Source organism: Juglans microcarpa x Juglans regia, chromosome 7D (assembly GCF_004785595.1).
Source record: "Juglans microcarpa x Juglans regia isolate MS1-56 chromosome 7D, Jm3101_v1.0, whole genome shotgun sequence".
In the NCBI taxonomy this organism is placed as follows: domain Eukaryota; kingdom Viridiplantae; phylum Streptophyta; class Magnoliopsida; order Fagales; family Juglandaceae; genus Juglans; species Juglans microcarpa x Juglans regia.
In genome coordinates this window covers 25,586,106-25,602,982 of record NC_054606.1, presented here as the reverse complement: position 1 = coordinate 25,602,982, position 16,877 = coordinate 25,586,106, and the positions used below count along the sequence as shown (strand labels likewise).

General features: G+C 38.0%; 1 pseudogene; it reads right to left on the bottom strand.

Annotated features, from left to right (window-relative positions):
• Positions 1–14,305: 14,305 nt before the first annotated feature.
• LOC121239748 lies at positions 14,306–16,124 on the bottom strand (annotated as a pseudogene).
• Between the last annotated feature and the right edge of the window lie 753 nt (positions 16,125–16,877).

Here is a 16,877-nt window from a genome sequence, read left to right as displayed (position 1 = left end):
TTGCACTTCAGCTTTTCCAGTTTCCACACCTATTTCAGACCCACCTTCAACTATTTCAAGATCAAACATAGAAAAAATTTCATATACCATGGTTGCCATCTCACTAGAGCCTTCATGTGCTTGCTCATTATTGTATTGGGCATCAATATCATGATAAGGTGTCTCCCTTTTCTCTCCCCATAAGCATACCAAATGGTATAACTTTGAGAAACTCCATTGCTAATCAAATGATCATATACTATGTTGGGCATGAATAGCATACACTACAAGAAAAATGGCCCTTTTTAGAGCCAAAAATCGCTGCAAATAACCCTAAAAATTGCTACAAATAACCTTTCGTAGCGATTTATGCTGCGCCAGACATTTGTCGCAATTGTTGACTCACTTAAAAGTTAAACCAACGAAACACAAAAATCATCGCGAAAGTTGTTTATTTGCAGCGATTTATTTCGTTGCTAATATTGTAGATTATGCCGCAAATAACGTTCATATTTCAGCTCTTTATCGCTGTGAAAAAGTATTTACAACGTTTTATATCATCGTGAATACACAAATATCACCACAAATATCTTCATATTATTTGCAGCGTGTTCAAAAATCACCGTGAATAATTTTCTTTGCGGCAGTTAAATTCGCCGCAAATAATATTGTCTCTTTTCCAGCAAGTAATTGTTGCTCCAAAAGACTATTTCTTGTAGTGATACACGATTCACATTTTCTACATCGACAAAAAATCAACGAATTTGTAGGACAACACTCACATTCAAACTTCATTTGTCAGTGCAAAACTAATAATCTTCCAATGTTTTTATGAACGTCAGAGCAATTATATGTTATTGCCAGCGAGTATAGGGGTGGGTAGCGGGTGCCTCCCACCTGCTGCACCACCTCGTTCGCCCAACCCCTGCGTGGCCGGGACAGGGGATCTGCCCTGCCCGTGTGAAAGGGGCGATGCGGAGGCGGGGGACGGAGGGGCGGAACTAAAAAGATATTTTAGTGTCATCATGTACACATGTACTCAGGCACATCGCTATATTATTAATAATGCAACTCACATGCAGAATGGAGTAAAATAATCAGAGTTAAGATAATATAGCGATGTGCCTGAGTTCATAACATAAAGTAAAAGATTTGTGCAAGCCTGGCCTACAATTAATGTCATAAGCACCATGCAGTGCGGGAATATATATAGAACCTGCTTAATAAATTGGTTGTGGATTTCGGAATCATCATGGATCTAGATATTCAAGCCTAGTACTACTCCACACCTCACATCAGGTTCGTTTAATTACCATGCATGTGATACCCCGTATTTACGTGTATTTTAACTAAGTAAATTATTACATTTATTAAGATTATGAGTTTTCTTGTTTTAAATTTTAGATGATTTATGTGATATTATTTTGAGATTTTTTTTAATTGTTAATTCAATGTGTTTTCTTGTTAATAATTATTGTTCATTATTTAAATTTCTCTTTATTTTAAATTAGTTTATTGTTGGATTTAATTATTTTATTTTTATTTAATCACTACGTTTAAATTATTTTATTTAGCTTGCTGTTTTGAAATCTTTTTCATTGGATCATTTTTGTGACCTAAGATGTGAGGATTGTATCTCATTTCTTTCCCTCACTTTTTCTTTTTCCTCATTTTCTTCTCTCCTCTCTCTCTCTTCTTTCTCGCGCGCAGCCCCTCTCTCCCCCGTCCATTTCGTCGTCCTCCAGCCACTGCTGCCATGTGCCCCACCGCCCCTCCCATTCTCTTCCTCACCTGCCGGTGACCTCCCATTTCATTCCCAGCCCCTCCTGCGCCACCGTTAACCTCCACGCACAGCTTGAATCCGCGACCACCATTTGCTCCAGCGCAGCCGTCGCGCCACCTCCGGCCACCATCTCTTCACCACATTATCCTTGACCTCCCAGCAACCTAACCGACCCATCCTCAGCTCTAATTTGCCACTAGTGAAGCTCCACCATCCACATTTCCGTTTTGAGCATTTTGGCCTTCAACAGCCCTCTACGCTGCCACCCACGGCCAACCACCACCACCACTAGCTTCACGGACATCCATAAGCCCTTCCCTAGCAATCTCAAGTCTTCGTTTGTTCCCGTTCAAAAACTAGCATTTTGAGACCTACGGCCATAGTGCATTTTGCACTGTTACGTTGTTGTGCTGCCACTTCTTACACCTCCGTGATCCTCCGAAAATTATAATAAAGTGCTGTAAGTATTTTTCCAATGAGCTTTCGTGATTTAAATGTATTTTTTCACTAACTCATTTTTATTGTGATCTGGTTGGTTGTGCCGGACTGAGTCCGAGGAGTAAGGGGGTCGGCTAGATTAAAGGATGAAGTTGTTTGTGTTATTGGACTATATTGTGGTTTGTCGGTTGTTGGATAATGTGTTGTATCATGTCACTGCATATTTACATACATGTTCATGTGTATATTTGAAAATTAGATTTTCATGTGAGAAATGATTTTGAATATGTCTATAAATGATTGGAATGACTGGTTTGAGTGAAATGAAAAGAGACTGTAGGGATGGTGGTAAGCAGGGACGGTGGTATAGTCCTGCCTGTGATTCCTGCCTACGGTGCACGCTATACGGACTGTGGTATAGTCCCGCCTATGATTCCTGCCTACGGTGCACGCTATAGGGATGGTGGTAGAGTTCCGCTTGTGATTCCCCCTTACAATGCTTTGATAAGTACTTATTGTGTGAGAAAGGAACTGTAGGGATGGTGGTAAGCAGGGATGGTGGTATAGTCCTGCTTATGATTCCCGCCTACAGTGTCCGATAAATATTTATGTTGTCAGTTTATGATGTAATGGTTACGAGCGCATTTTTTGAAAAAATGACAGATATTATTTATGGCGTGTTCTTGGTCAAATGGAGTTTTTGGTGTGCGTTGGAAAATAATTATTTGCGGGGAACATGAGGTTTTTGGGGTCACATTTGTGTTTTGTTATGTACTCAAATGTGTTGGCTGCATTAATGCATTTTTATCTCTTGGGTTGCTTGGTTGATTACTTGCTGAGATTCAAAATCTCAAGGTATTCGATACCCTGCGGTACCGTTATATGATATCGCAAATTTTGATGCAGATGAGGACGACGAGCATTAGGCTTTGGCTCCGCTGGAGGAGTGATCTGGGATTGTTCTCGTGTATCGAGATTCGTTTTATCATTCGTTTATGTATTTGCCCTTTGTAATATATTTTAGGATAATTGTATAACTTTTTAAAGGCAATTTATTTTGGATATTTATATTTAAATTTATGGTACTTAGTTGGTGAACTTTTAATTAACCGCTGCGACATTTATTGTGCACTTTTGCATGTTGCACACATTTGAGAACTTTTCATTAGGATGCGTGACCCGTGTTGTTATCATCCCAACGTCACGATTCTCAAGTTTCCGTACGTGGGAGTTGGGCATTGTAACACCCCGTATTTTAGTGTATTTTCACTGAAGGATTATTTTTATTTGTTCAAAAATTTATTCTCTTATTTTAAAATTATTGGATATTTTAAATGGTTTATTTTATGATCTTTAAATTGTGAAAATTAAATTGTTATGTTTTCTTAATATTTATTTATTATTGTACATTTAAATTGTTCTTCTTTTTAAATTAATTGATTGTAAGATTTAATTATTTTATTTTCATTGTATCATTACGTTTAAATTATTTTAATTGGGATGCTGTTTTAAAATCATTTTCGTTGGATTATTTTTTGTGACCCAAGATGTGGGGATTGGACCTCATTTCTTTTCCTTCATTTTTCTTTTTCCGTTTCTCTTTTCTTTTCTTTCCTTCCTTTTTTTTTTCTTTTCCTTCCCCCAGCATTCCCCCCCACCCCCCCGCACGCGACTCACCCCCCTCCCTCCCTCCCGTGCGCTTCTCCTTCCACCCAACCCACCGTCATCGCGCCGCCGTGCGCAACACCGCCCCTCCCATCAGCTTCCCCACCGGCCGGCGACCACCCCCCTCCATTTCCAGCTCCTCCATCGCCGCCGTTAGCCTCCACGCACCACTCCAAGTCGCGGCACATTTTGAGCTCCAACGCCACCGTCGCGCCACCTCCGGCCACTATCTTTTTACCACTTCATCCCTGACCTCTCGGCAACCCAATGGACCCAACCCCGGCTTCGATCCGTCATCGGTGAAGCACATCCAACCCCATTTTTATTTGGATATTTTTGTCCTAAAACTACCCTTTGCGCCGCCACCCAAGGCAAACCATCACCACCATTGGCTTCACCGACCTCTCTAGGCCCTACCCTATCAATTTCGGGTCTTAGTTTGTCTCCATTCAAAAGTGGGTATTTGAGACCCATGGCTACAGTGTATTTTACACTGTTACGTTGCGGAGTCACCACTTCTTGCACCTCCGTGATCCTTCGAAAATCATATTATAGCGCTGTAAGTATTTTCCAAAGAACTATTGTGATTTAAATATATTTTTGCACTAACTCATATTATTGTGAACTGGTTGGACATGCCGGACTGAGTCCGAGGAGTTCGGGGGTCAGATGGACTATGGACGGAGTTGTGTGTTTGGTTGGTATTATGAATTGTTGGTTGTTGTGGTGTTGTTCATGTACATGGCATATTGCACCCATGATCATGTTTGTAAAGGAAACTGGGTTTTCGTGTACGTGCATTCATGTTCATGTGTTTCATGAAAGCTGGATTTTCATGTGTTAAAGGATTTTTAGGTGCGTGTGTATCAAGACCCCAAGCTGAGATGGGGTATTATCTCGGTGGAGCTCATCTGGTCACTCGGGAGCGGAAGATACTGAGTGACGTCCCCTGGGTTGTCGCTGGGCGACAACGGGATCGAACGAGATGGTCTCGTGCCGACTCCGCAGCCCCTCTGCTGGTGGGGGCTAAAGGATGCTTGGCCACGTACGCGCTGGGCGCGAAACTGGGCATTGCTCGTTGCATAGTGAGTGCTTGGCCACGAACGCGCTGGACGCGTAACTGAGCATCCCTACAAAACCAGGACGTGCGGATGAGCCCTAGGGGAGATCATGGTGCATTGGTTAATGGAATAATAAGCTATTTTCTGGGAAAATAACGTGTTGATTAAATGGTTTTTATGTGATTCATTTTCTGGGAAAATGAGATTTTATTGATTTGGGTCATTTTTTGAAAAAATGACGGATTATTGTTTTTGGGCCAAAATGAGATTTTGGCTTGTGTTGAAAAATATCTATTCTCAAGGAAAATAGTATTTTTGAGAATAATGCATATTTCATCATATGCATGCATGTTGGTCGCATTAATGTATTTTTATCTCGTAGTTGTTCGGTTTATACTAACCTGCGGTACCATTTTGTGGTAACGCAGATTTCGATGCAGATGTAGCTGAGGGTGAGCCTGAGGATTCGGCTCCGCCCGAGGAGTGATCTGGGATCACTCGTTTTGTTTTGAGACTTGTAAATATTTATTATGGATGACTGTATAATTTTTAAACCTTTTAACTGATTGTTTAAATTGTATTAACAATTCTGGTACTTAGTTGTATTAATTATCCGCTGCGTTGTTTTTGTACACTGTTGCATGTACACACACTTGGCACTAACGTTGGGATGTGTGATCCTGTTGTCATCATTCTGGGGTCTCGATTCCCGTGTCTCCTTACATGGGGTCGTGGGCGCCACAGGTGATGTCAGAGCAGTTCGGCTCTAGGTAAAACTACATGTCCCATAGGTGGAGTACCAGAAAGTTTTAAAGTTGTGATTTGAAATTATTTGGTTTGAAGTATATTATTTTAATGGTTTTAATTTATTTATGTTTTTATATTTTTTTGGTTTTATTTATTTTATTATTTTCTATTTGTTTGTTTATTTTATATTATTTGTTTTATTTTATGTCTGGTTATTTTATTTTATTTATTTGCTTTTTTTTAATTATTTTATTGTGCACTACTTCATTTGTTTTATTAATTTTATTTATGATATTTTATTGTTAGTTTGATTCATTTTGTTGTATATTATTTATTTATGAAATTTTATTTTATTTTGTTTTGTTCGGAGTTGAAAAGCAGGTTAAGAGTTGTACTATGGCAGGAAGATGGTACGATTGTGAATGTCATTGTTAGACTTGAACATTTAGTGTAGTAGGCTTGAACTCTTGGCAACTGGATTGTTTTAATATCGAGGCTTGAAGGGAACGGCATGATCTGGGTGAACTCTTTGGAGTAGGAACTCAAGTTGCTGCTAAGGAGGGGAATAGTTTTAAATTGCTTAGGATAATTGAGGTTTTATATTTCGTGGAGATGTCATGAGGCTATAGCATAGGAGGTTGTAAGTTCAACGAATTCCAAGGTTAGATTTTTTAGAAGGTCACCTAAGGTTTGAGGCCTTATAGTTTTTAGGAAATAAATTTATTGGATTTAAGGTGATAGGTTCAATAAGCATTTGAATGATTAGTTAGATTAGAAGTTTTCCATTTTGCCGACTTTGATAAGCAGTTTGGTAACATTTGGGGTTTTAGAATTTACAAGTTTTATAAGGTGAATGTTTTAGAATTAAGGTCATCGATCTGCAAGATTTTGGAAAATGATTTTTATCTGGTTTAAGGTTTTAGAATTGCAGAGTTGAAGGACTGAATTAAATAGGATTGATCAGAGTTGAGTTATTGATATGAGGAATTTTAGGAGAGAACTTCTTTGGAGATGGAAGGTAATGATCTAGTTGGTGTATTTTCCAAGGATTGAAGATGTTGATCTAGTTCAGTAAATGATTGTTTTTAGCTCAAGGTTATAGTAACAGGTTGAGGATTTAATCCATATCAATTTTAAGGAATAATAGATGGTGCGGACGTAGGAAATGATTCTTATTGATTTCGAGGATATAGACTCAGATGGTGGAAATGGTAGTGACAGATCACTTACACGTTTGGAGGATTATTGGTTCTAGCTAAGTGTGTATGAGATCGATGCGTAGTAGTGGTGAGTGTGTATGCATTTCGGAGAGTACAAGGGTCCTTATCTCATTTTTGGCTTGGAAGAAGTGTCTTGGGTAGGTGTTGAAGATAAATAAATACAATAGTATTAAATTCAAGAGATTTTGGTTTGGAGTTTTTGGTGAGTCAATTGGAGTGTGTAGTCGTAACAGATTACTCAATGGAATGACGGTTGACAATAATTATTGTGATTATCTATAGGAATTAATTGTGACTTGAGGTTACCTAGGAATTTAAATTTTGAGGTTATACATTCTTTGGAGATTGAGTATTCAGTTGGTTGAATTAAGGACATTGTTATTTAACTTGAAGAGAGATTGATGGGTCGTCATGTTTGGTGTATGATAAGATCTTGGAAGTTGAAGTTTAGGCATTAGCGATGAATAATATGATCAAGTATGTGATTTAATCAAGTATTAGAATCCTTGGGTGATTTGCATTGGCTTTTGGTGGATTGATGATTTGAGCAGTAGGGCTTGCCTTGAGGTTTATTAGTGATGTGTTATTGAATGAGCTAGTCGTGCTAATACTAGCTTATAGGAGTAGAAGTAGCTGGGCGAGTTACCAAGGAGGTTTTATTAATGTTTTGGTGAAGTCAATGATGGTTCGTAATGAGTTTAATCACCGCTAGAGTAGATGTTATTCTGAATGTCGGTGATGAGCTTTTGGGTTTAGATTATTGGATAGAAGTTTATAGGTGCTCTTTTTGGTTGGTCGGGTTGGAATCGAATCTTTTTAAGGTATGTTCCTTATCGTAGATGAGACGGATATATTTTGGGTTGAGGTTGCTTATTTTTCAATTTGGGATGCTGAGGTTGGTTTTCTGTCTATGATCATAGATGTTACGGAATATTGATTTTGATCAAGGCAGCGGGAGTTAATTGAGGAATATGAGTGATTACTCCTGGTGTTGGGAAAAAGAGTATTTTCTACCAAAAGGTGGTAAGAGTTTTCTAGTTAGTAGGTATGGAGCCACCTTGTACTCGATGATGCTAGTTTTTATGAGGACATAAATTTTATGCATGTGGCGAATTATCAGAGTGTGCAGCAGAAGCGTGATATTTGTGGCTGTAGTTAAGAGTTCGAATTTTGTGCTGATCTTGAGGAATTAGTGGTGACTTGAATTTTTAGATGATGCTTGTAGTTGGAGATTAATCTTTTGGTTGTGCAATTTGTTATTGATGGTTAACCTTGGAAGTGGCCATTAGGTTACCAAATGTAGAATTCAATGGAGGTTTAGAAGTTGAAGCATAGGAACTGATTGAGGTTAGCATGGATTATTGTATGGAGCTATTGATTATTGAAATTTTCTGGATATTGTATTAAGGTTCTTGTGGAAAATAAGATTTTGGTTAGTATAGTCATCTAGGAATATTGGTCGTGGTGTGCCACTAGAGGACTAATACGAGTATGTTGGATATCGCCATTTTTTTTTTAGCAATGTGCCACGTGCCGTCAAGTTAAGGCTGAGCTTTAAGGACTTGCTAGTAGACTTCAACCTCTCCCTATTCCTAAGTGGAAGTAGGATCATATTTTTATAGATTTTGTTGTGGCTTTGGTGAGGACTCCTACTGAAAAGAACTCAGTTTGGGTGATAGTTTATCGGTTGACCAAGAGTGCCTATTTCTTGCCTATCAATAATACCGACTCTTTGGGTAAAATGACTCGGTTGTATGTTAAGGAGATAGTGCGTTTGTACAGAGTACCCAAGAGTTTCGTGTCGGATCGGGACCCGCGGTTCACGTTCCATTTTTGGAAGAGTTTGCAGGCAGCTTTAGGCACTAAGTTATAGTTTAGTACTGCATATCACCCACAGACAGACGGTCAATCAGAGCGTATTATCCAGACTCTTGAGGATATGTTGCGTGCTTGTGTTTTGGAATTTCAGGGGAGTTGGGAGAATCACCTGCCGCTAATTGAGTTTGCTTACAATAACAATTTTATTCCTCCATTCAGATAGCCCCGTATGAAGCTTTGTATGGGAGGAAGTGTAGATCACCGTTGTGTTGGGATGAAGTTGGCGAAAGTAAATTGATTAGGCCTGAGATAATTCAAGAAATGAAGGATCAAGTTCAATTTATAAGGACTAAAATAGCGGAAGCCCAAAGTCGCCAAAAGAGTTATGCAGATACAAGGAGAAGAGACTTATCATTTGAGATAGGTGATTGGGTTTACCTTAAAGTCTCTTCGATGAAGGGGGTTAAGCGCTTTGGCAAGAAGGGTAAGCTTAGTGCGAGGTATGTTGGCCCTTTCCAGATTATAGAGGAAGTTGGGCTAGTTGCTTATAGAGTTGCTCTGCCAGATTATTTTGGAGATGTCCATGATGTGTTTCATGTGTCATCTTTGAAGAAGAGTTTTGGACAGCTAGAGCCGCGTTTTGTCGACTCTGAACGCATTGAACTTCGGCCTAATCTTTCTTATGAAGTTGCCACGACTCAGATTGTGGATTGGAAAGAGCAAAGGTTAAGGTCTAAGATAATACCTTTGGTGAAGGTGTCATGGGGCGATCCGTTGGCTCAGGATTTCTCTTGGGAGAGAGAAGCTGACTTGAGAGAGCATTACTTATGCTTTTGGGCGTTGGTGATGGTATGTTATCTCAAGCGTGTTCTGGTTGTATCATGTATCCTATTTTAGCATAATGTATGGCCTTACAAATTTCGAGGACGAAATTTTTTTTAAGGGGGAGGATGTAACACCCCGTATTTTAGTGTATTTTCACTGAAGGATTATTTTTATTTGTTCAAAAATTTATTCTCTTGTTTTAAAATTATTGGATATTTTAAATGGTTTATTTTATGATCTTTAAATTGTGAAAATTAAATTGTTATGTTTTCTTAATTTTTATTTATTGTTGTACATTTAAATTAATTGATTGTGAGATTTAATTATTTTATTTTCATTGTATCATTATGTTTAAATTATTTTAATTGGGATGTTGTTTTAAAATCATTTTCGTTGGATCATTTTTTGTGACCCAAGATGTGGGGATTGGACCTCATTTCTTTCCCTTCATTTTTCTTTTTCCCTTTTTCTTTTCTTTCCTTTCTTTTTTTTTTCTTTTCCTTCCCTAGCTTTCCCCCCTCCTGCGCGCGACTCACCCCCTCCCTCTCTCCCGTCGCGCCGCCATGCGCGACACCGCCCCTCCCATCAGCTTCCCCACCGGCCGGCAACTACCCCCTCCATTTCCAGCTCCTCCACCGCCGCCGTTAGCCTCCACGCACCACTCTAAGCCGTGGCGCATTTTGAACTCCAGCACCGCCGTCGCGCCACTTCCGGCAACCATCTTTTCACCACTTCATCCTCGACCTCTTGGCAACCCAATGGACCCAACCCCGGCTCCGATCCGTCACCAGTGAAGCACATCCAACCCCATTTTCGATTTGGGTATTTTTGGCCTAAAACCACCCTTTGCGCCGCCACCCACGGCAAACCATCACTACCATTGGCTTCACCGACCTCTCTAGGCCCTACCCTATCAATTTCGGGTCTTAGTTTGTCCCCATTCAAAAGTGGGTATTTGAGACCCACGGCCACAGTGTATTTTATACTGTTACGTTGCTGAGTCACCACTTCTTGCACCTCCGTGATCCTTCGAAAATCATATTATAGCGCTGTAAGTATTTTCCAAAGAACTATTGTGATTTAAATATATTTTTACACTAACTCATATTATTGTGAACTGGTTGGACATGCCGGACTGAGTCCGAGGAGTTCTGGGGTTGGATGGACTATGGACGGAGTTGTGTATTTGGTTGGTATTGTGAATTGTTGGTTGTTGTGGTATTGTTCATGTACATGGCATGTTGCATGCATGATCATGTTTGTAAAGGAAACTGAGTTTTCGTGTACATGCATTCATGTTCATGTATTTCATGAAAACTGGATTTTCATGTGTTAAAGGATTTTTGGGTGCATGTGTATCGCGACCCCAAGCCGAGATGAGGTATTATCTCGGTGGAGCTCCTCTGGTCACTCGGGAGCGGAATATACTGAGTGACATCCCCTGGGTTGTCGCTGGGCGACAACGGGATCGGACGAGATGGTCTCGTGCTGACTCCGTGGCCCCTCTGCTGGTGGGGGCTAGAGGATGCTTGGCCACTCACGCGCTGGGCGCGAAACTGGGCATCGCTCGTTGCGTAGTGGGTGCTTGGCCACGAATGCGCTGGGCGCGGAACTGAGCATCCCTACGAAGCCAGGATGTGCGGATGATCCCTAGGGGAGATCATGGTGCATTGGTTAATGGAATAATGAGCTGTTTTCTGGGAAAATAGCGTGTGTTGTTAAAAGGTTTTTATGTGATTCATTTTCTGGGAAAATGAGATTTTATTGATTTGGGTCATTTTCTGGGAAAATGACGGATTATTGTTTTTGGGCCAAAATGAGATTTTGGCTTGTGTTGGAAAATATCTATTTTCAGGAAAAATAGTATTTTTGAGAATAATGCATATTTCATCATATGCATGCATGTTGGTCGCATTAATGTATTTTTATCTCATAGTTGTTTGGTTTATACTTACCTACGGTACCATTTTGTGATAACGCAGATTTCGATGCAGATGAAGTTGAGGATGAGCCTGAGAATTCGGCTCTGCCCGAGGAGTGATCTGGGATCACTCGTTTTGTTTTGAGACTTGTAAATATTTATTATGGATGATTGTATAATTTTTAAACCTTTTAACTGATTGTTTAAATTGTATTAACAATTCTGGTACTTAATTGTATTAATTATCCGCTGCGTTATTTTTGTACACTGTTGCATGTACACACACTTGGCACTAAAGTTGAAATGTGTGACCCTGTTGTCATCATCCTGACATCTCGATTCTCGTATCTCTTTATATAAGGGTCGTGGGCGCCACAGGCATCACAATGCATGCAAACCCAGTACTAGTTAGTCATCCCAAGCCTAAAAATTTTCGTAAACGAAAAGCTAATTAATTGAAAAAGTCCATGCATGCATTGAAAAAGTCTATGATCTTATATATTATACTGTAGGCTAGGAGGACGCGGAACATACGTACATAAACCCTAATTTTAATAATTGATTGTTCAGAATTTTCAAGAGAAACATTTGAATTTCTAGAGAGTCAAGGTTAAGTACTACTATTATATATTGCTATTGCAATTTGATTATTTTATTGATTAGTACTTATACACACACATATATATGTATGATGAACTTAATTAGTCAGAAACTTTGAATAAAGATACTTCTACTTTTTGGTAAACATGATGCATTTGACAAGCACTACTACTGATCATGCACAAGTTTTTGACAAAAAAGGGCAGGCAATAGTTATTATATTGTAATCAAATATTGCATTCGAGCTGTGGGTCGTATAATCTAGATCATAGATGCTCATTCTATATATATATATATATATATATATATATATATATATATATATATATATATATATAAGTCTGTCCTGATCTGCATGCTATATATTATATCCTTATTTTCTTTTTTCAAGTTTTTACGCACCCACATTACGTACTACTCGATCGAAGCAATTAATCCTAGCTAGTTCATGACCTTATATTAATTTCCTCAAGAAGTAGAATCTGAAGTACTCATGCACGTTTCATTTTTCCACTTATCTCAGACGTTTCTAAATCAAGCATCAAATCATGTGGCTAGCCAGCTAGCTTCATGTTCATCTGAAGCTTCCCATACAATTAATTAGTACGTACCACTAATGGTGACTTAATTAAAATCCTTTAAAACATACTATATATAGATCAGATGATATTACAAAATAAAGCATCGGATTTGGAGGACTTTTATGGATGATCCCTCGTTACTAATTTCGAAATTAAGCATGCAGTACTACTGTTGACAGAAAACATCAATATAACAGTAGAATGTCTCTTGATCCCATGAAACTCTATCCCTACGTACTAAAAGAATTTGGAAGGTGCATGGAAGGAGGAAGCTAGCAAGCTAGTTAGCTAGGCGTGTGCGCAGAGTAAACGTCCCTCCTCAACAATCAAAAGATGTTTAAGTTTAGAGGATTTGAAATAAAAGTAAAAATTTAAATAAAATATTATTATAATACTAACCACAATTCCCCAAGCCGAGAGCTTTCCGAGAGTACCTTCTTCATGCCAAGCTAGCCTTTGATTACCGAGCTGTGGAATGCCAAGTTGTCAGACAAGTACAAGATCAAGTAATTATTTGTATTACGTAAGATCGCCCATCATGTGTATAATGGCGAGCAGTAGTCCTCCCCTAGCTAGCTAGGTAGGTTTTTAAGGGATAAGAAATTACTAATTGAGAAATGCTTTTTATTTTGAAAATGTATCCTGAATTTATGTTTCGAATGATTATTATTATTTTTTATTTAGTGATTATGAAAGTATTTTTTAATGATATTATAAATTTTTTATTTTTTTAAAAATATTTATGATAACTAAAAAAATACATAAAAAAAAATAACTCATTCTAAATATTTTTTCAAAATATTTTTTCGATCAACTTAACAGTTATCTTACTAATTTTATTTAAGTAAACATGCATGCACGCATGCATGCAGAGTAGTACTTCACGGCCTGGCCACCTCGAAGGCCACTTCGAAGGCCTCTCATCGCTGCAGCTAGCTAGCTAGGGGTCCCAATTACGAACGATCAGATCACTGCATATTAATTCATTTGAACTGGATTCTGTTAAAGCTAATTAAGCCGGCCTGTAATTACATGACTAATTGATTAGTTAAAACTATATATATTTCGCTTCGATCGGTTGTACCGTGTACGTATGATCGCGATCTGCATGGCTTATGGCTATTGCGCAGTATTTGGAGAATTTTGTCAACTGGATACATACATATATATATATATATATATACTCCTACGACGTTAATATATCATTCATAAGTAATTATTTTAATTGGAAACGATACATGGTGATCTATCCATACACAAAGCAATATCATATCATATAGAACTTAATTAAGTAGTGCCTAATTCCTTGTTTTCCGAGAAAGAAAAAAGATAGAGAAAGGCCCGTCATGATCTTATCAAGCCGAAAAAGCACATGCAGTACGTATATATATTAACATATAATATAAATCTTTCGTCTTTATATATGTATGCCATCACGGGCATTACATTAATTTATCCTCTAGTATCGAAGGAGACAACAAGAGCGAGCTAGCTAGCACACACCCCTCACATCACGCACAAATTAAAAAGACTACAATTTAATCGATCATATCTCGATCGATCGGCCTTGCGGATTCAATGGATTTTTTCTTTTATTAAAATATCCTTAATTTAATTTAAGATAGCTTGATAAATATCATAGATATATAGTTTCGTATTGACATATTTCATGAGTAGTTGACTCTTCTACAATTCGACCTGATTTCTCCGTCGTCTCCCGTCAGGGGCTTATATTTCCGAGTTTTATCATTGACCGAGCAAATCTTTCAAAGAAATCGCTCTGACTATTTGCAAAACGTTCGACAATGTCAATTGTGTCGGCCCCACTTGTTGAATACAGAACTTGATCGCTTGTAAGGATCCCTTTCTTGTTTTGGAGGAGTTTGAAGTATTCATTGTCAAAGATGTCAGGAGTAGTGGGATCAAAGCTGGCAAGTGTACTGTTGCCTCCACCGTCAGGACATCTCCGGCGAAGCGTTTCCATGTATGTCTTGTCTACGGTAGGGTCTGGGACGCCAGTGTCGTTGAAGTTGTAAAGGCGGTGACGGAAAAATATGCATTGCGAACGACCGAATGTATGTCCACCTGCGAATAAATTTAACAGCCATGCTTGCCCATGATCAAAACTGAATAATATCATGTTGTATTAATTTGGTAAAAATATTTTATAATTTATCTAATTTTTTCTATGGATGGATCATTAATTACCAGATAAAGCAACAAGATCAGTGGTGTCGAGTCCAAAACCATCAAACTTGCTTGTAAGATTCTTAAGGGTATCGAAAGGAGTTGGAATGAGATCATTAGCTCCTTGTCGGTTGGCAGTCCTACTATCTCTTCTTCCCAATGGAATTTCCCACGTCGGGCCTCCAGCCTACATATTAAAAACTAATTTATATAATATATATTCTACATTTAATTGTTGTTTTTATGAGCCTATCATGTTCGATCGAGATAGAGAAAGAGCTATATCGTACGTACACTTGGAGAAAAATATATATGTATTTTCATTAAGAGAAGTGGTATTTTCATTAAGAGAAGTTGATAAAATTAGAAAAGATGTATAAATCTTATAAGTAGCTAGCTAGCTAGCTAATTAAGGAACATAAATAATCAAGGTAGATTAATTTATAATTATATATATATATGGTTGTTGTTTGGTACGTAGGGTTTTACAGACATATATATATATATAATATAATTAATTATTAAGATGATGATGATCATGATAGAATTACCAAAGAAACCAAGATCTGAGAAGCAAGGGCTAAAATATCTGCACAAGAAACAACTCCAGGGCAAACATTTTCTAACGCAGCTTTAACTTCATCGACGACTTCAAATCCAGCAGCTGAGTTGTTATTAGGAAGTGCCTCTTTCTCGCTCTCTATTCCATCTGCGTTGTCTAGCAAAATTGAACCATCGCAACCCTACACCCATTCACACCCCCTGCAGTTAGATTAATATGCATGCATGTATATATGGTTACAAACTCGAAGGAAATTCCACATGATCGCCTACGTATAGCCAGCTTTTTCTCGGATTTCGTTTTTCATATTTTTTGGATTTGAAGCTCGTAAGAGTTCTATTTATAGGGTACTGATCGTTCAAACCGAAGTTGGATTAAGCATTGAACGGTATTCCATCCATAAATTTACACATGGATCGAGGTACGTATACGTACTGATCACCATCAAAATTAATAAACGATATAATTATATAATAAATTACTTACATCGACAATACAATCGTGGAAATGGAGACGGATGATTTTGGCACCAATTCGGACGTCTTTTTGTGCAGCCTCCTCTACCACACCACGCACGACGCTCGACACATTTGGACACCTGCTCTCATAAAACGTGGTAGTCAGTCGACGTTGATCACCATTAGACCATGAACACAAAAAACTACTGGCAACAAGAGTACTAAATATTGCCAATTTAACTAAAAAAGAAGACATAATATTAATCTTCTCTTTTTTTTTCTCTGCTGATCTAGATCAAAAGAAATAATTAGATAAAGAAAGGGAGAAATGAGCTCTAGCTAGCTCTTTTATATCGAAATGGAACTCATGGTCAGAGATTGTTTGCTCATAACTACTGTATACATGTGTGTTCTGAAGGTTACAATATGCAAGGTATGGATTTGCTCGAAACTAGAGGCACTCCGCTTTATATATAGAACTAGGGAGAGTGATCATTAGCTTGCAATATTATATTTACATATATATATATATATATTAGCTAGAAAAGTCATATATTATTGTATATATAGTAATTGATCGATCATATTATACTTTGAATATCATAAATATATATTTCGATCAGGCCATGATCGATCATCATGATGTGTGGTCGGCTGTCAGTTTGAATTAGGGCCGTTTGTAATTTGGAAGATACTAAGATCAACTTAGTTCAATATAATTTTAAATTGAGTTTAACATCAAATGCTTAACTCTCAAATTACTGAACATCATTCAATTCAAAACTGAGACTCACAACTTTTTTCAACTTAACACCTCTTTACCGCACGCGCGCACAGGACTCACAACATTTTTTAACTTCCTATAAATACATCTAAACTCATTTTAATATCAAAATACATATAAACTCATATTAGGTGAGCCCCACAAAACTCACTCCACCATGTCAACTCACTTCTATATATTCATAAAAAATTCAACTCATCTCAACACATCGATCCAAACGGGTCTTAATCTTCTTTCGTTCTTCCCTT